Raw genomic sequence first — 16,349 nt, forward strand, 5'->3', positions numbered from 1 at the left:
TGACAGGGCAAAGAACCCGAAACGCTACGGGTGCATCCACGTTTATAATTGCATCAAAGGGTTGTAGAGCTCAAACAGACGCAACGTTGTATATAAACTATGCTGAAAGGGATAAGGACTATTCAATGACAAGGCAAGGAAGGGGTTAAGAAATGCCTTTCCTCTGTTACCTCAGGCCTCTTTGACGTCGTCGTCGGCTGGAGACACACCCCTGGAGCCTAGGCGGGCCTGGGTCCCAAGGCTGGAGTATGCTGCTGCTGAGGGAGCAAGGGAGGAGGACGTGCCACCTGACCAGCGGCCCCTCGGACCTCTAGTGCCCGTTCTCCCCTGCGTGGTACCACAGTCTCCCGGCCCAACGTGGCCCTCCTACGGGTAAGCAAAGCCTGGTGTACCCAAGTGAAGGTGGAGCAGCTGAGAGGGAAGAGCTGTGAGGAAACCGGGTCTCCAGGGCTCCTGCTAGGCAGGCTCCCGCCTCCAGCCCACTTCATTAGAGTCGCCCCAGCTGCGAAGCACGGCACCCTCCGAGTAGCCCACTTGCAAGTCTTGCGATATGCCTGGGGTGGGGCAGTGCAGGTTAAGCGGCAGGAGGCGAGGATACACAAGCCCTGGGGGGTGTGTTTAGCCACGTTCGACTCCCCATGTCCCGTCCAACACCGGGACCCCCGCTAAGGCTTTCTTTCCCCAAGTTACCCGAGAGGACGCGGAGCAGTGCTGCCGCCTTGTGGCACACTGCCGTAACAACCTTACAAACCCTGCCGAAGGGCACCTATCATTCACAAGGCCTGCGGCCTGCGGCCTGCGGCTTCGCAAACACAGCCCTGCCCTCAAGAGATATCCCGGGCTAGGTACTCTGAAGTGAATTCAAATCAGGCCCGACTCTCAGACAGAAACCTTTCAAGACCTCAGTGGTACTCACCCGCGTTTTAGAAAACGGCACATTCGAATGAAAAGATGCTCAGGATCCCTCATGATTAGAGAGTGCAAAGGAAGTTCAACGAGGGTTTCCCTGGCTGCAGTCCTCACAAACGCTAAAAGCGTTAAGAGCTCAAGAGGGCATGCCCAAAAGGGAAGCCTACCGTTGCTGTTGCCGGGATCGTAAATTGGTAACAGCCGATATGACGGGTCAGTAGGCAAGTTCCTTACCAAACTAAACACTGGAGGGACCCCGAGATTCGGCAAACCCGCTGCAGGTCGTATAACCAGCGACTAGCATCATTGGAAGGAAGCACTCGCACCCCAGTGGTCGTTGTGTTACCCTTTACCACAGCCAAGACATACAGAGGAACGAGATGTCGAGCGCGGGGTGAATGGAGAAAGGAGTTCTACCACTTACACTCCCTCGACTACCACTCATCCACAGAACAAAATGAACTCATACTATCTGCAGCAGCATGGGAGGAGCAGTAGATGATCTGACTAATTCTGGTAAATTAGAGGCAGCAAGACACGCATCGCAGGCGATCTCTTATATGTGCAGTCTAAATAGGGACACAAAGGAAGCAGCATACAAAGGAAACACAGGTTCACAAAGAGAAGAGACAAGCGTGGAGTTCCCATAGGGGGAAATTGGAGACCGGGGAAGGGGGAAGTAGGAGGCTGGGATTCCCAGACGGACAGTCAACGCATCAAAAAGTTCTCATCAAGGGCGACCCAACCGAAAGCACAGGGAGTGCTACAAAACATTCCTCAATAAACTGACAGGGCAAAGAACCCGAAACGCTACGGGTGCATCCACGTTTATAATTGCATCAAAGGGTTGTAGAGCTCAAACAGACGCAACGTTGTATATAAACTATGCTGAAAGGGATAAGGACTATTCAATGACAAGGCAAGGAAGGGGTTAAGAAATGCCTTTCCTCTGTTACCTCAGGCCTCTTTGACGTCGTCGTCGGCTGGAGACACACCCCTGGAGCCTAGGCGGGCCTGGGTCCCAAGGCTGGAGTATGCTGCTGCTGAGGGAGCAAGGGAGGAGGACGTGCCACCTGACCAGCGGCCCCTCGGACCTCTAGTGCCCGTTCTCCCCTGCGTGGTACCACAGTCTCCCGGCCCAACGTGGCCCTCCTACGGGTAAGCAAAGCCTGGTGTACCCAAGTGAAGGTGGAGCAGCTGAGAGGGAAGAGCTGTGAGGAAACCGGGTCTCCAGGGCTCCTGCTAGGCAGGCTCCCGCCTCCAGCCCACTTCATTAGAGTCGCCCCAGCTGCGAAGCACGGCACCCTCCGAGTAGCCCACTTGCAAGTCTTGCGATATGCCTGGGGTGGGGCAGTGCAGGTTAAGCGGCAGGAGGCGAGGATACACAAGCCCTGGGGGGTGTGTTTAGCCACGTTCGACTCCCCATGTCCCGTCCAACACCGGGACCCCCGCTAAGGCTTTCTTTCCCCAAGTTACCCGAGAGGACGCGGAGCAGTGCTGCCGCCTTGTGGCACACTGCCGTAACAACCTTACAAACCCTGCCGAAGGGCACCTATCATTCACAAGGCCTGCGGCCTGCGGCCTGCGGCTTCGCAAACACAGCCCTGCCCTCAAGAGATATCCCGGGCTAGGTACTCTGAAGTGAATTCAAATCAGGCCCGACTCTCAGACAGAAACCTTTCAAGACCTCAGTGGTACTCACCCGCGTTTTAGAAAACGGCACATTCGAATGAAAAGATGCTCAGGATCCCTCATGATTAGAGAGTGCAAAGGAAGTTCAACGAGGGTTTCCCTGGCTGCAGTCCTCACAAACGCTAAAAGCGTTAAGAGCTCAAGAGGGCATGCCCAAAAGGGAAGCCTACCGTTGCTGTTGCCGGGATCGTAAATTGGTAACAGCCGATATGACGGGTCAGTAGGCAAGTTCCTTACCAAACTAAACACTGGAGGGACCCCGAGATTCGGCAAACCCGCTGCAGGTCGTATAACCAGCGACTAGCATCATTGGAAGGAAGCACTCGCACCCCAGTGGTCGTTGTGTTACCCTTTACCACAGCCAAGACATACAGAGGAACGAGATGTCGAGCGCGGGGTGAATGGAGAAAGGAGTTCTACCACTTACACTCCCTCGACTACCACTCATCCACAGAACAAAATGAACTCATACTATCTGCAGCAGCTTGGGTGGAGCAGTAGATGATCTGACTAATTCTGGTAAATTAGAGGCAGCAAGACACACATCGCAGGCTCTCTCTTATATGTGCAGTCTAAATAGGGATACAAAGGAAGCAGCATACAAAGGAAACACAGGTTCACAAAGGGAAGAGACAAGCGTGGAGTTCCCATAGGGGGAAATTGGAGACCGGGGAAGGGGGAAGTAGGAGGCTGGGATTCCCAGACGGACAGTCAATGCATCAAAAAGTTCTCATCAAGGGCGACCCAACCGAAAGCACAGGGAGTGCTACAAAACATTCCTCAATAAACTGACAGGGCAAAGAACCCGAAACGCTACGGGTGCATCCACGTTTATAATTGCATCAAAGGGTTGTAGAGCTCAAACAGACGCAACGTTGTATATAAACTATGCTGAAAGGGATAAGGACTATTCAATGACAAGGCAAGGAAGGGGTTAAGAAATGCCTTTCCTCTGTTACCTCAGGCCTCTTTGACGTCGTCGTCGGCTGGAGACACACCCCTGGAGCCTAGGCGGGCCTGGGTCCCAAGGCTGGAGTATGCTGCTGCTGAGGGAGCAAGGGAGGAGGACGTGCCACCTGACCAGCGGCCCCTCGGACCTCTAGTGCCCGTTCTCCCCTGCGTGGTACCACAGTCTCCCGGCCCAACGTGGCCCTCCTACGGGTAAGCAAAGCCTGGTGTACCCAAGTGAAGGTGGAGCAGCTGAGAGGGAAGAGCTGTGAGGAAACCGGGTCTCCAGGGCTCCTGCTAGGCAGGCTCCCGCCTCCAGCCCACTTCATTAGAGTCGCCCCAGCTGCGAAGCACGGCACCCTCCGAGTAGCCCACTTGCAAGTCTTGCGATATGCCTGGGGTGGGGCAGTGCAGGTTAAGCGGCAGGAGGCGAGGATACACAAGCCCTGGGGGGTGTGTTTAGCCACGTTCGACTCCCCATGTCCCGTCCAACACCGGGACCCCCGCTAAGGCTTTCTTTCCCCAAGTTACCCGAGAGGACGCGGAGCAGTGCTGCCGCCTTGTGGCACACTGCCGTAACAACCTTACAAACCCTGCCGAAGGGCACCTATCATTCACAAGGCCTGCGGCCTGCGGCCTGCGGCTTCGCAAACACAGCCCTGCCCTCAAGAGATATCCCGGGCTAGGTACTCTGAAGTGAATTCAAATCAGGCCCGACTCTCAGACAGAAACCTTTCAAGACCTCAGTGGTACTCACCCGCGTTTTAGAAAACGGCACATTCGAATGAAAAGATGCTCAGGATCCCTCATGATTAGAGAGTGCAAAGGAAGTTCAACGAGGGTTTCCCTGGCTGCAGTCCTCACAAACGCTAAAAGCGTTAAGAGCTCAAGAGGGCATGCCCAAAAGGGAAGCCTACCGTTGCTGTTGCCGGGATCGTAAATTGGTAACAGCCGATATGACGGGTCAGTAGGCAAGTTCCTTACCAAACTAAACACTGGAGGGACCCCGAGATTCGGCAAACCCGCTGCAGGTCGTATAACCAGCGACTAGCATCATTGGAAGGAAGCACTCGCACCCCAGTGGTCGTTGTGTTACCCTTTACCACAGCCAAGACATACAGAGGAACGAGATGTCGAGCGCGGGGTGAATGGAGAAAGGAGTTCTACCACTTACACTCCCTCGACTACCACTCATCCACAGAACAAAATGAACTCATACTATCTGCAGCAGCTTGGGTGGAGCAGTAGATGATCTGACTAATTCTGGTAAATTAGAGGCAGCAAGACACACATCGCAGGCTCTCTCTTATATGTGCAGTCTAAATAGGGATACAAAGGAAGCAGCATACAAAGGAAACACAGGTTCACAAAGGGAAGAGACAAGCGTGGAGTTCCCATAGGGGGAAATTGGAGACCGGGGAAGGGGGAAGTAGGAGGCTGGGATTCCCAGACGGACAGTCAATGCATCAAAAAGTTCTCATCAAGGGCGACCCAACCGAAAGCACAGGGAGTGCTACAAAACATTCCTCAATAAACTGACAGGGCAAAGAACCCGAAACGCTACGGGTGCATCCACGTTTATAATTGCATCAAAGGGTTGTAGAGCTCAAACAGACGCAACGTTGTATATAAACTATGCTGAAAGGGATAAGGACTATTCAATGACAAGGCAAGGAAGGGGTTAAGAAATGCCTTTCCTCTGTTACCTCAGGCCTCTTTGACGTCGTCGTCGGCTGGAGACACACCCCTGGAGCCTAGGCGGGCCTGGGTCCCAAGGCTGGAGTATGCTGCTGCTGAGGGAGCAAGGGAGGAGGACGTGCCACCTGACCAGCGGCCCCTCGGACCTCTAGTGCCCGTTCTCCCCTGCGTGGTACCACAGTCTCCCGGCCCAACGTGGCCCTCCTACGGGTAAGCAAAGCCTGGTGTACCCAAGTGAAGGTGGAGCAGCTGAGAGGGAAGAGCTGTGAGGAAACCGGGTCTCCAGGGCTCCTGCTAGGCAGGTTCCCGCCTCCAGCCCACTTCATTAGAGTCGCCCCAGCTGCGAAGCACGGCACCCTCCGAGTAGCCCACTTGCAAGTCTTGCGATATGCCTGGGGTGGGGCAGTGCAGGTTAAGCGGCAGGAGGCGAGGATACACAAGCCCTGGGGGGGGTGTTTAGCCACGTTCGACTCCCCATGTCCCGTCCAACACCGGGACCCCCGCTAAGGCTTTCTTTCCCCAAGTTACCCGAGAGGACGCGGAGCAGTGCTGCCGCCTTGTGGCACACTGCCGTAACAACCTTACAAACCCTGCCGAAGGGCACCTATCATTCACAAGGCCTGCGGCCTGCGGCCTGCGGCTTCGCAAACACAGCCCTGCCCTCAAGAGATATCCCGGGCTAGGTACTCTGAAGTGAATTCAAATCAGGCCCGACTCTCAGACAGAAACCTTTCAAGACCTCAGTGGTACTCACCCGCGTTTTAGAAAACGGCACATTCGAATGAAAAGATGCTCAGGATCCCTCATGATTAGAGAGTGCAAAGGAAGTTCAACGAGGGTTTCCCTGGCTGCAGTCCTCACAAACGCTAAAAGCGTTAAGAGCTCAAGAGGGCATGCCCAAAAGGGAAGCCTACCGTTGCTGTTGCCGGGATCGTAAATTGGTAACAGCCGATATGACGGGTCAGTAGGCAAGTTCCTTACCAAACTAAACACTGGAGGGACCCCGAGATTCGGCAAACCCGCTGCAGGTCGTATAACCAGCGACTAGCATCATTGGAAGGAAGCACTCGCACCCCAGTGGTCGTTGTGTTACCCTTTACCACAGCCAAGACATACAGAGGAACGAGATGTCGAGCGCGGGGTGAATGGAGAAAGGAGTTCTACCACTTACACTCCCTCGACTACCACTCATCCACAGAACAAAATGAACTCATACTATCTGCAGCAGCATGGGAGGAGCAGTAGATGATCTGACTAATTCTGGTAAATTAGAGGCAGCAAGACACGCATCGCAGGCGATCTCTTATATGTGCAGTCTAAATAGGGACACAAAGGAAGCAGCATACAAAGGAAACACAGGTTCACAAAGAGAAGAGACAAGCGTGGAGTTCCCATAGGGGGAAATTGGAGACCGGGGAAGGGGGAAGTAGGAGGCTGGGATTCCCAGACGGACAGTCAACGCATCAAAAAGTTCTCATCAAGGGCGACCCAACCGAAAGCACAGGGAGTGCTACAAAACATTCCTCAATAAACTGACAGGGCAAAGAACCCGAAACGCTACGGGTGCATCCACGTTTATAATTGCATCAAAGGGTTGTAGAGCTCAAACAGACGCAACGTTGTATATAAACTATGCTGAAAGGGATAAGGACTATTCAATGACAAGGCAAGGAAGGGGTTAAGAAATGCCTTTCCTCTGTTACCTCAGGCCTCTTTGACGTCGTCGTCGGCTGGAGACACACCCCTGGAGCCTAGGCGGGCCTGGGTCCCAAGGCTGGAGTATGCTGCTGCTGAGGGAGCAAGGGAGGAGGACGTGCCACCTGACCAGCGGCCCCTCGGACCTCTAGTGCCCGTTCTCCCCTGCGTGGTACCACAGTCTCCCGGCCCAACGTGGCCCTCCTACGGGTAAGCAAAGCCTGGTGTACCCAAGTGAAGGTGGAGCAGCTGAGAGGGAAGAGCTGTGAGGAAACCGGGTCTCCAGGGCTCCTGCTAGGCAGGCTCCCGCCTCCAGCCCACTTCATTAGAGTCGCCCCAGCTGCGAAGCACGGCACCCTCCGAGTAGCCCACTTGCAAGTCTTGCGATATGCCTGGGGTGGGGCAGTGCAGGTTAAGCGGCAGGAGGCGAGGATACACAAGCCCTGGGGGGTGTGTTTAGCCACGTTCGACTCCCCATGTCCCGTCCAACACCGGGACCCCCGCTAAGGCTTTCTTTCCCCAAGTTACCCGAGAGGACGCGGAGCAGTGCTGCCGCCTTGTGGCACACTGCCGTAACAACCTTACAAACCCTGCCGAAGGGCACCTATCATTCACAAGGCCTGCGGCCTGCGGCCTGCGGCTTCGCAAACACAGCCCTGCCCTCAAGAGATATCCCGGGCTAGGTACTCTGAAGTGAATTCAAATCAGGCCCGACTCTCAGACAGAAACCTTTCAAGACCTCAGTGGTACTCACCCGCGTTTTAGAAAACGGCACATTCGAATGAAAAGATGCTCAGGATCCCTCATGATTAGAGAGTGCAAAGGAAGTTCAACGAGGGTTTCCCTGGCTGCAGTCCTCACAAACGCTAAAAGCGTTAAGAGCTCAAGAGGGCATGCCCAAAAGGGAAGCCTACCGTTGCTGTTGCCGGGATCGTAAATTGGTAACAGCCGATATGACGGGTCAGTAGGCAAGTTCCTTACCAAACTAAACACTGGAGGGACCCCGAGATTCGGCAAACCCGCTGCAGGTCGTATAACCAGCGACTAGCATCATTGGAAGGAAGCACTCGCACCCCAGTGGTCGTTGTGTTACCCTTTACCACAGCCAAGACATACAGAGGAACGAGATGTCGAGCGCGGGGTGAATGGAGAAAGGAGTTCTACCACTTACACTCCCTCGACTACCACTCATCCACAGAACAAAATGAACTCATACTATCTGCAGCAGCATGGGAGGAGCAGTAGATGATCTGACTAATTCTGGTAAATTAGAGGCAGCAAGACACGCATCGCAGGCGATCTCTTATATGTGCAGTCTAAATAGGGACACAAAGGAAGCAGCATACAAAGGAAACACAGGTTCACAAAGAGAAGAGACAAGCGTGGAGTTCCCATAGGGGGAAATTGGAGACCGGGGAAGGGGGAAGTAGGAGGCTGGGATTCCCAGACGGACAGTCAACGCATCAAAAAGTTCTCATCAAGGGCGACCCAACCGAAAGCACAGGGAGTGCTACAAAACATTCCTCAATAAACTGACAGGGCAAAGAACCCGAAACGCTACGGGTGCATCCACGTTTATAATTGCATCAAAGGGTTGTAGAGCTCAAACAGACGCAACGTTGTATATAAACTATGCTGAAAGGGATAAGGACTATTCAATGACAAGGCAAGGAAGGGGTTAAGAAATGCCTTTCCTCTGTTACCTCAGGCCTCTTTGACGTCGTCGTCGGCTGGAGACACACCCCTGGAGCCTAGGCGGGCCTGGGTCCCAAGGCTGGAGTATGCTGCTGCTGAGGGAGCAAGGGAGGAGGACGTGCCACCTGACCAGCGGCCCCTCGGACCTCTAGTGCCCGTTCTCCCCTGCGTGGTACCACAGTCTCCCGGCCCAACGTGGCCCTCCTACGGGTAAGCAAAGCCTGGTGTACCCAAGTGAAGGTGGAGCAGCTGAGAGGGAAGAGCTGTGAGGAAACCGGGTCTCCAGGGCTCCTGCTAGGCAGGCTCCCGCCTCCAGCCCACTTCATTAGAGTCGCCCCAGCTGCGAAGCACGGCACCCTCCGAGTAGCCCACTTGCAAGTCTTGCGATATGCCTGGGGTGGGGCAGTGCAGGTTAAGCGGCAGGAGGCGAGGATACACAAGCCCTGGGGGGTGTGTTTAGCCACGTTCGACTCCCCATGTCCCGTCCAACACCGGGACCCCCGCTAAGGCTTTCTTTCCCCAAGTTACCCGAGAGGACGCGGAGCAGTGCTGCCGCCTTGTGGCACACTGCCGTAACAACCTTACAAACCCTGCCGAAGGGCACCTATCATTCACAAGGCCTGCGGCCTGCGGCCTGCGGCTTCGCAAACACAGCCCTGCCCTCAAGAGATATCCCGGGCTAGGTACTCTGAAGTGAATTCAAATCAGGCCCGACTCTCAGACAGAAACCTTTCAAGACCTCAGTGGTACTCACCCGCGTTTTAGAAAACGGCACATTCGAATGAAAAGATGCTCAGGATCCCTCATGATTAGAGAGTGCAAAGGAAGTTCAACGAGGGTTTCCCTGGCTGCAGTCCTCACAAACGCTAAAAGCGTTAAGAGCTCAAGAGGGCATGCCCAAAAGGGAAGCCTACCGTTGCTGTTGCCGGGATCGTAAATTGGTAACAGCCGATATGACGGGTCAGTAGGCAAGTTCCTTACCAAACTAAACACTGGAGGGACCCCGAGATTCGGCAAACCCGCTGCAGGTCGTATAACCAGCGACTAGCATCATTGGAAGGAAGCACTCGCACCCCAGTGGTCGTTGTGTTACCCTTTACCACAGCCAAGACATACAGAGGAACGAGATGTCGAGCGCGGGGTGAATGGAGAAAGGAGTTCTACCACTTACACTCCCTCGACTACCACTCATCCACAGAACAAAATGAACTCATACTATCTGCAGCAGCATGGGAGGAGCAGTAGATGATCTGACTAATTCTGGTAAATTAGAGGCAGCAAGACACGCATCGCAGGCGATCTCTTATATGTGCAGTCTAAATAGGGACACAAAGGAAGCAGCATACAAAGGAAACACAGGTTCACAAAGAGAAGAGACAAGCGTGGAGTTCCCATAGGGGGAAATTGGAGACCGGGGAAGGGGGAAGTAGGAGGCTGGGATTCCCAGACGGACAGTCAACGCATCAAAAAGTTCTCATCAAGGGCGACCCAACCGAAAGCACAGGGAGTGCTACAAAACATTCCTCAATAAACTGACAGGGCAAAGAACCCGAAACGCTACGGGTGCATCCACGTTTATAATTGCATCAAAGGGTTGTAGAGCTCAAACAGACGCAACGTTGTATATAAACTATGCTGAAAGGGATAAGGACTATTCAATGACAAGGCAAGGAAGGGGTTAAGAAATGCCTTTCCTCTGTTACCTCAGGCCTCTTTGACGTCGTCGTGGGCTGGAGACACACCCCTGGAGCCTAGGCGGGCCTGGGTCCCAAGGCTGGAGTATGCTGCTGCTGAGGGAGCAAGGGAGGAGGACGTGCCACCTGACCAGCGGCCCCTCGGACCTCTAGTGCCCGTTCTCCCCTGCGTGGTACCACAGTCTCCCGGCCCAACGTGGCCCTCCTACGGGTAAGCAAAGCCTGGTGTACCCAAGTGAAGGTGGAGCAGCTGAGAGGGAAGAGCTGTGAGGAAACCGGGTCTCCAGGGCTCCTGCTAGGCAGGTTCCCGCCTCCAGCCCACTTCATTAGAGTCGCCCCAGCTGCGAAGCACGGCACCCTCCGAGTAGCCCACTTGCAAGTCTTGCGATATGCCTGGGGTGGGGCAGTGCAGGTTAAGCGGCAGGAGGCGAGGATACACAAGCCCTGGGGGGGGTGTTTAGCCACGTTCGACTCCCCATGTCCCGTCCAACACCGGGACCCCCGCTAAGGCTTTCTTTCCCCAAGTTACCCGAGAGGACGCGGAGCAGTGCTGCCGCCTTGTGGCACACTGCCGTAACAACCTTACAAACCCTGCCGAAGGGCACCTATCATTCACAAGGCCTGCGGCCTGCGGCCTGCGGCTTCGCAAACACAGCCCTGCCCTCAAGAGATATCCCGGGCTAGGTACTCTGAAGTGAATTCAAATCAGGCCCGACTCTCAGACAGAAACCTTTCAAGACCTCAGTGGTACTCACCCGCGTTTTAGAAAACGGCACATTCGAATGAAAAGATGCTCAGGATCCCTCATGATTAGAGAGTGCAAAGGAAGTTCAACGAGGGTTTCCCTGGCTGCAGTCCTCACAAACGCTAAAAGCGTTAAGAGCTCAAGAGGGCATGCCCAAAAGGGAAGCCTACCGTTGCTGTTGCCGGGATCGTAAATTGGTAACAGCCGATATGACGGGTCAGTAGGCAAGTTCCTTACCAAACTAAACACTGGAGGGACCCCGAGATTCGGCAAACCCGCTGCAGGTCGTATAACCAGCGACTAGCATCATTGGAAGGAAGCACTCGCACCCCAGTGGTCGTTGTGTTACCCTTTACCACAGCCAAGACATACAGAGGAACGAGATGTCGAGCGCGGGGTGAATGGAGAAAGGAGTTCTACCACTTACACTCCCTCGACTACCACTCATCCACAGAACAAAATGAACTCATACTATGTGCAGCAGCATGGGTGGAGCAGTAGATGATCTGACTAATTCTGGTAAATTAGAGGCAGCAAGACACGCATCGCAGGCGATCTCTTATATGTGCAGTCTAAATAGGGACACAAAGGAAGCAGCATACAAAGGAAACACAGGTTCACAAAGAGAAGAGACAAGCGTGGAGTTCCCATAGGGGGAAATTGGAGACCGGGGAAGGGGGAAGTAGGAGGCTGGGATTCCCAGACGGACAGTCAACGCATCAAAAAGTTCTCATTAAGGGCGACCCAACCGAAAGCACAGGGAGTGCTACAAAACATTCCTCAATAAACTGACAGGGCAAAGAACCCGAAACGCTACGGGTGCATCCACGTTTATAATTGCATCAAAGGGTTGTAGAGCTCAAACAGACGCAACGTTGTATATAAACTATGCTGAAAGGGATAAGGACTATTCAATGACAAGGCAAGGAAGGGGTTAAGAAATGCCTTTCCTCTGTTACCTCAGGCCTCTTTGACGTCGTGGGCTGGAGACACACCCCTAGAGCCTAGGCGGGCCTGGGTCCCAAGGCTGGAGTATGCTGCTGCTGAGGGAGCAAGGGAGGAGGACGTGCCACCTGACCAGCGGCCCCTCGGACCTCTAGTGCCCGTTCTCCCCTGCGTGGTACCACAGTCTCCCGGCCCAACGTGGCCCTCCTACGGGTAAGCAAAGCCTGGTGTACCCAAGTGAAGGTGGAGCAGCTGAGAGGGAAGAGCTGTGAGGAAACCGGGTCTCCAGGGCTCCTGCTAGGCAGGTTCCCGCCTCCAGCCCACTTCATTAGAGTCGCCCCAGCTGCGAAGCACGGCACCCTCCGAGTAGCCCACTTGCAAGTCTTGCGATATGCCTGGGGTGGGGCAGTGCAGGTTAAGCGGCAGGAGGCGAGGATACACAAGCCCTGGGGGGGGTGTTTAGCCACGTTCGACTCCCCATGTCCCGTCCAACACCGGGACCCCCGCTAAGGCTTTCTTTCCCCAAGTTACCCGAGAGGACGCGGAGCAGTGCTGCCGCCTTGTGGCACACTGCCGTAACAACCTTACAAACCCTGCCGAAGGGCACCTATCATTCACAAGGCCTGCGGCCTGCGGCCTGCGGCTTCGCAAACACAGCCCTGCCCTCAAGAGATATCCCGGGCTAGGTACTCTGAAGTGAATTCAAATCAGGCCCGACTCTCAGACAGAAACCTTTCAAGACCTCAGTGGTACTCACCCGCGTTTTAGAAAACGGCACATTCGAATGAAAAGATGCTCAGGATCCCTCATGATTAGAGAGTGCAAAGGAAGTTCAACGAGGGTTTCCCTGGCTGCAGTCCTCACAAACGCTAAAAGCGTTAAGAGCTCAAGAGGGCATGCCCAAAAGGGAAGCCTACCGTTGCTGTTGCCGGGATCGTAAATTGGTAACAGCCGATATGACGGGTCAGTAGGCAAGTTCCTTACCAAACTAAACACTGGAGGGACCCCGAGATTCGGCAAACCCGCTGCAGGTCGTATAACCAGCGACTAGCATCATTGGAAGGAAGCACTCGCACCCCAGTGGTCGTTGTGTTACCCTTTACCACAGCCAAGACATACAGAGGAACGAGATGTCGAGCGCGGGGTGAATGGAGAAAGGAGTTCTACCACTTACACTCCCTCGACTACCACTCATCCACAGAACAAAATGAACTCATACTATGTGCAGCAGCATGGGTGGAGCAGTAGATGATCTGACTAATTCTGGTAAATTAGAGGCAGCAAGACACGCATCGCAGGCGATCTCTTATATGTGCAGTCTAAATAGGGACACAAAGGAAGCAGCATACAAAGGAAACACAGGTTCACAAAGAGAAGAGACAAGCGTGGAGTTCCCATAGGGGGAAATTGGAGACCGGGGAAGGGGGAAGTAGGAGGCTGGGATTCCCAGACGGACAGTCAACGCATCAAAAAGTTCTCATCAAGGGCGACCCAACCGAAAGCACAGGGAGTGCTACAAAACATTCCTCAATAAACTGACAGGGCAAAGAACCCGAAACGCTACGGGTGCATCCACGTTTATAATTGCATCAAAGGGTTGTAGAGCTCAAACAGACGCAACGTTGTATATAAACTATGCTGAAAGGGATAAGGACTATTCAATGACAAGGCAAGGAAGGGGTTAAGAAATGCCTTTCCTCTGTTACCTCAGGCCTCTTTGACGTCGTGGGCTGGAGACACACCCCTAGAGCCTAGGCGGGCCTGGGTCCCAAGGCTGGAGTATGCTGCTGCTGAGGGAGCAAGGGAGGAGGACGTGCCACCTGACCAGCGGCCCCTCGGACCTCTAGTGCCCGTTCTCCCCTGCGTGGTACCACAGTCTCCCGGCCCAACGTGGCCCTCCTACGGGTAAGCAAAGCCTGGTGTACCCAAGTGAAGGTGGAGCAGCTAAGAGGGAAGAGCTGTGAGGAAACCGGGTCTCCAGGGCTCCTGCTAGGCAGGTTCCCGCCTCCAGCCCACTTCATTAGAGTCGCCCCAGCTGCGAAGCACGGCACCCTCCGAGTAGCCCACTTGCAAGTCTTGCGATATGCCTGGGGTGGGGCAGTGCAGGTTAAGCGGCAGGAGGCGAGGATACACAAGCCCTGGGGGGGGTGTTTAGCCACGTTCGACTCCCCATGTCCCGTCCAACACCGGGACCCCCGCTAAGGCTTTCTTTCCCCAAGTTACCCGAGAGGACGCGGAGCAGTGCTGCCGCCTTGTGGCACACTGCCGTAACAACCTTACAAACCCTGCCGAAGGGCACCTATCATTCACAAGGCCTGCGGCCTGCGGCCTGCGGCTTCGCAAACACAGCCCTGCCCTCAAGAGATATCCCGGGCTAGGTACTCTGAAGTGAATTCAAATCAGGCCCGACTCTCAGACAGAAACCTTTCAAGACCTCAGTGGTACTCACCCGCGTTTTAGAAAACGGCACATTCGAATGAAAAGATGCTCAGGATCCCTCATGATTAGAGAGTGCAAAGGAAGTTCAACGAGGGTTTCCCTGGCTGCAGTCCTCACAAACGCTAAAAGCGTTAAGAGCTCAAGAGGGCATGCCCAAAAGGGAAGCCTACCGTTGCTGTTGCCGGGATCGTAAATTGGTAACAGCCGATATGACGGGTCAGTAGGCAAGTTCCTTACCAAACTAAACACTGGAGGGACCCCGAGATTCGGCAAACCCGCTGCAGGTCGTATAACCAGCGACTAGCATCATTGGAAGGAAGCACTCGCACCCCAGTGGTCGTTGTGTTACCCTTTACCACAGCCAAGACATACAGAGGAACGAGATGTCGAGCGCGGGGTGAATGGAGAAAGGAGTTCTACCACTTACACTCCCTCGACTACCACTCATCCACAGAACAAAATGAACTCATACTATTTGCAGCAGCATGGGAGGAGCAGTAGATGATCTGACTAATTCTGGTAAATTAGAGGCAGCAAGACACGCATCGCAGGCGATCTCTTATATGTGCAGTCTAAATAGGGACACAAAGGAAGCAGCATACAAAGGAAACACAGGTTCACAAAGAGAAGAGACAAGCGTGGAGTTCCCATAGGGGGAAATTGGAGACCGGGGAAGGGGGAAGTAGGAGGCTGGGATTCCCAGACGGACAGTCAACGCATCAAAAAGTTCTCATCAAGGGCGACCCAACCGAAAGCACAGGGAGTGCTACAAAACATTCCTCAATAAACTGACAGGGCAAAGAACCCGAAACGCTACGGGTGCATCCACGTTTATAATTGCATCAAAGGGTTGTAGAGCTCAAACAGACGCAACGTTGTATATAAACTATGCTGAAAGGGATAAGGACTATTCAATGACAAGGCAAGGAAGGGGTTAAGAAATGCCTTTCCTCTGTTACCTCAGGCCTCTTTGACGTCGTCGTGGGCTGGAGACACACCCCTGGAGCCTAGGCGGGCCTGGGTCCCAAGGCTGGAGTATGCTGCTGCTGAGGGAGCAAGGGAGGAGGACGTGCCACCTGACCAGCGGCCCCTCGGACCTCTAGTGCCCGTTCTCCCCTGCGTGGTACCACAGTCTCCCGGCCCAACGTGGCCCTCCTACGGGTAAGCAAAGCCTGGTGTACCCAAGTGAAGGTGGAGCAGCTGAGAGGGAAGAGCTGTGAGGAAACCGGGTCTCCAGGGCTCCTGCTAGGCAGGTTCCCGCCTCCAGCCCACTTCATTAGAGTCGCCCCAGCTGCGAAGCACGGCACCCTCCGAGTAGCCCACTTGCAAGTCTTGCGATATGCCTGGGGTGGGGCAGTGCAGGTTAAGCGGCAGGAGGCGAGGATACACAAGCCCTGGGGGGGGTGTTTAGCCACGTTCGACTCCCCATGTCCCGTCCAACACCGGGACCCCCGCTAAGGCTTTCTTTCCCCAAGTTACCCGAGAGGACGCGGAGCAGTGCTGCCGCCTTGTGGCACACTGCCGTAACAACCTTACAAACCCTGCCGAAGGGCACCTATCATTCACAAGGCCTGCGGCCTGCGGCCTGCGGCTTCGCAAACACAGCCCTGCCCTCAAGAGATATCCCGGGCTAGGTACTCTGAAGTGAATTCAAATCAGGCCCGACTCTCAGACAGAAACCTTTCAAGACCTCAGTGGTACTCACCCGCGTTTTAGAAAACGGCACATTCGAATGAAAAGATGCTCAGGATCCCTCATGATTAGAGAGTGCAAAGGAAGTTCAACGAGGGTTTCCCTGGCTGCAGTCCTCACAAACGCTAAAAGCGTTAAGAGCTCAAGAGGGCATGCCCAAAAGGGAAGCCTACCGTTGCTGTTGCCGGGATCGTAAA

The sequence above is a fragment of the Leucopleurus acutus genome, assembly GCF_964270905.1.
Source record: "Leucopleurus acutus genome assembly, chromosome: 10".
Taxonomy (NCBI): domain Eukaryota; kingdom Metazoa; phylum Chordata; class Mammalia; order Artiodactyla; family Delphinidae; genus Leucopleurus; species Leucopleurus acutus.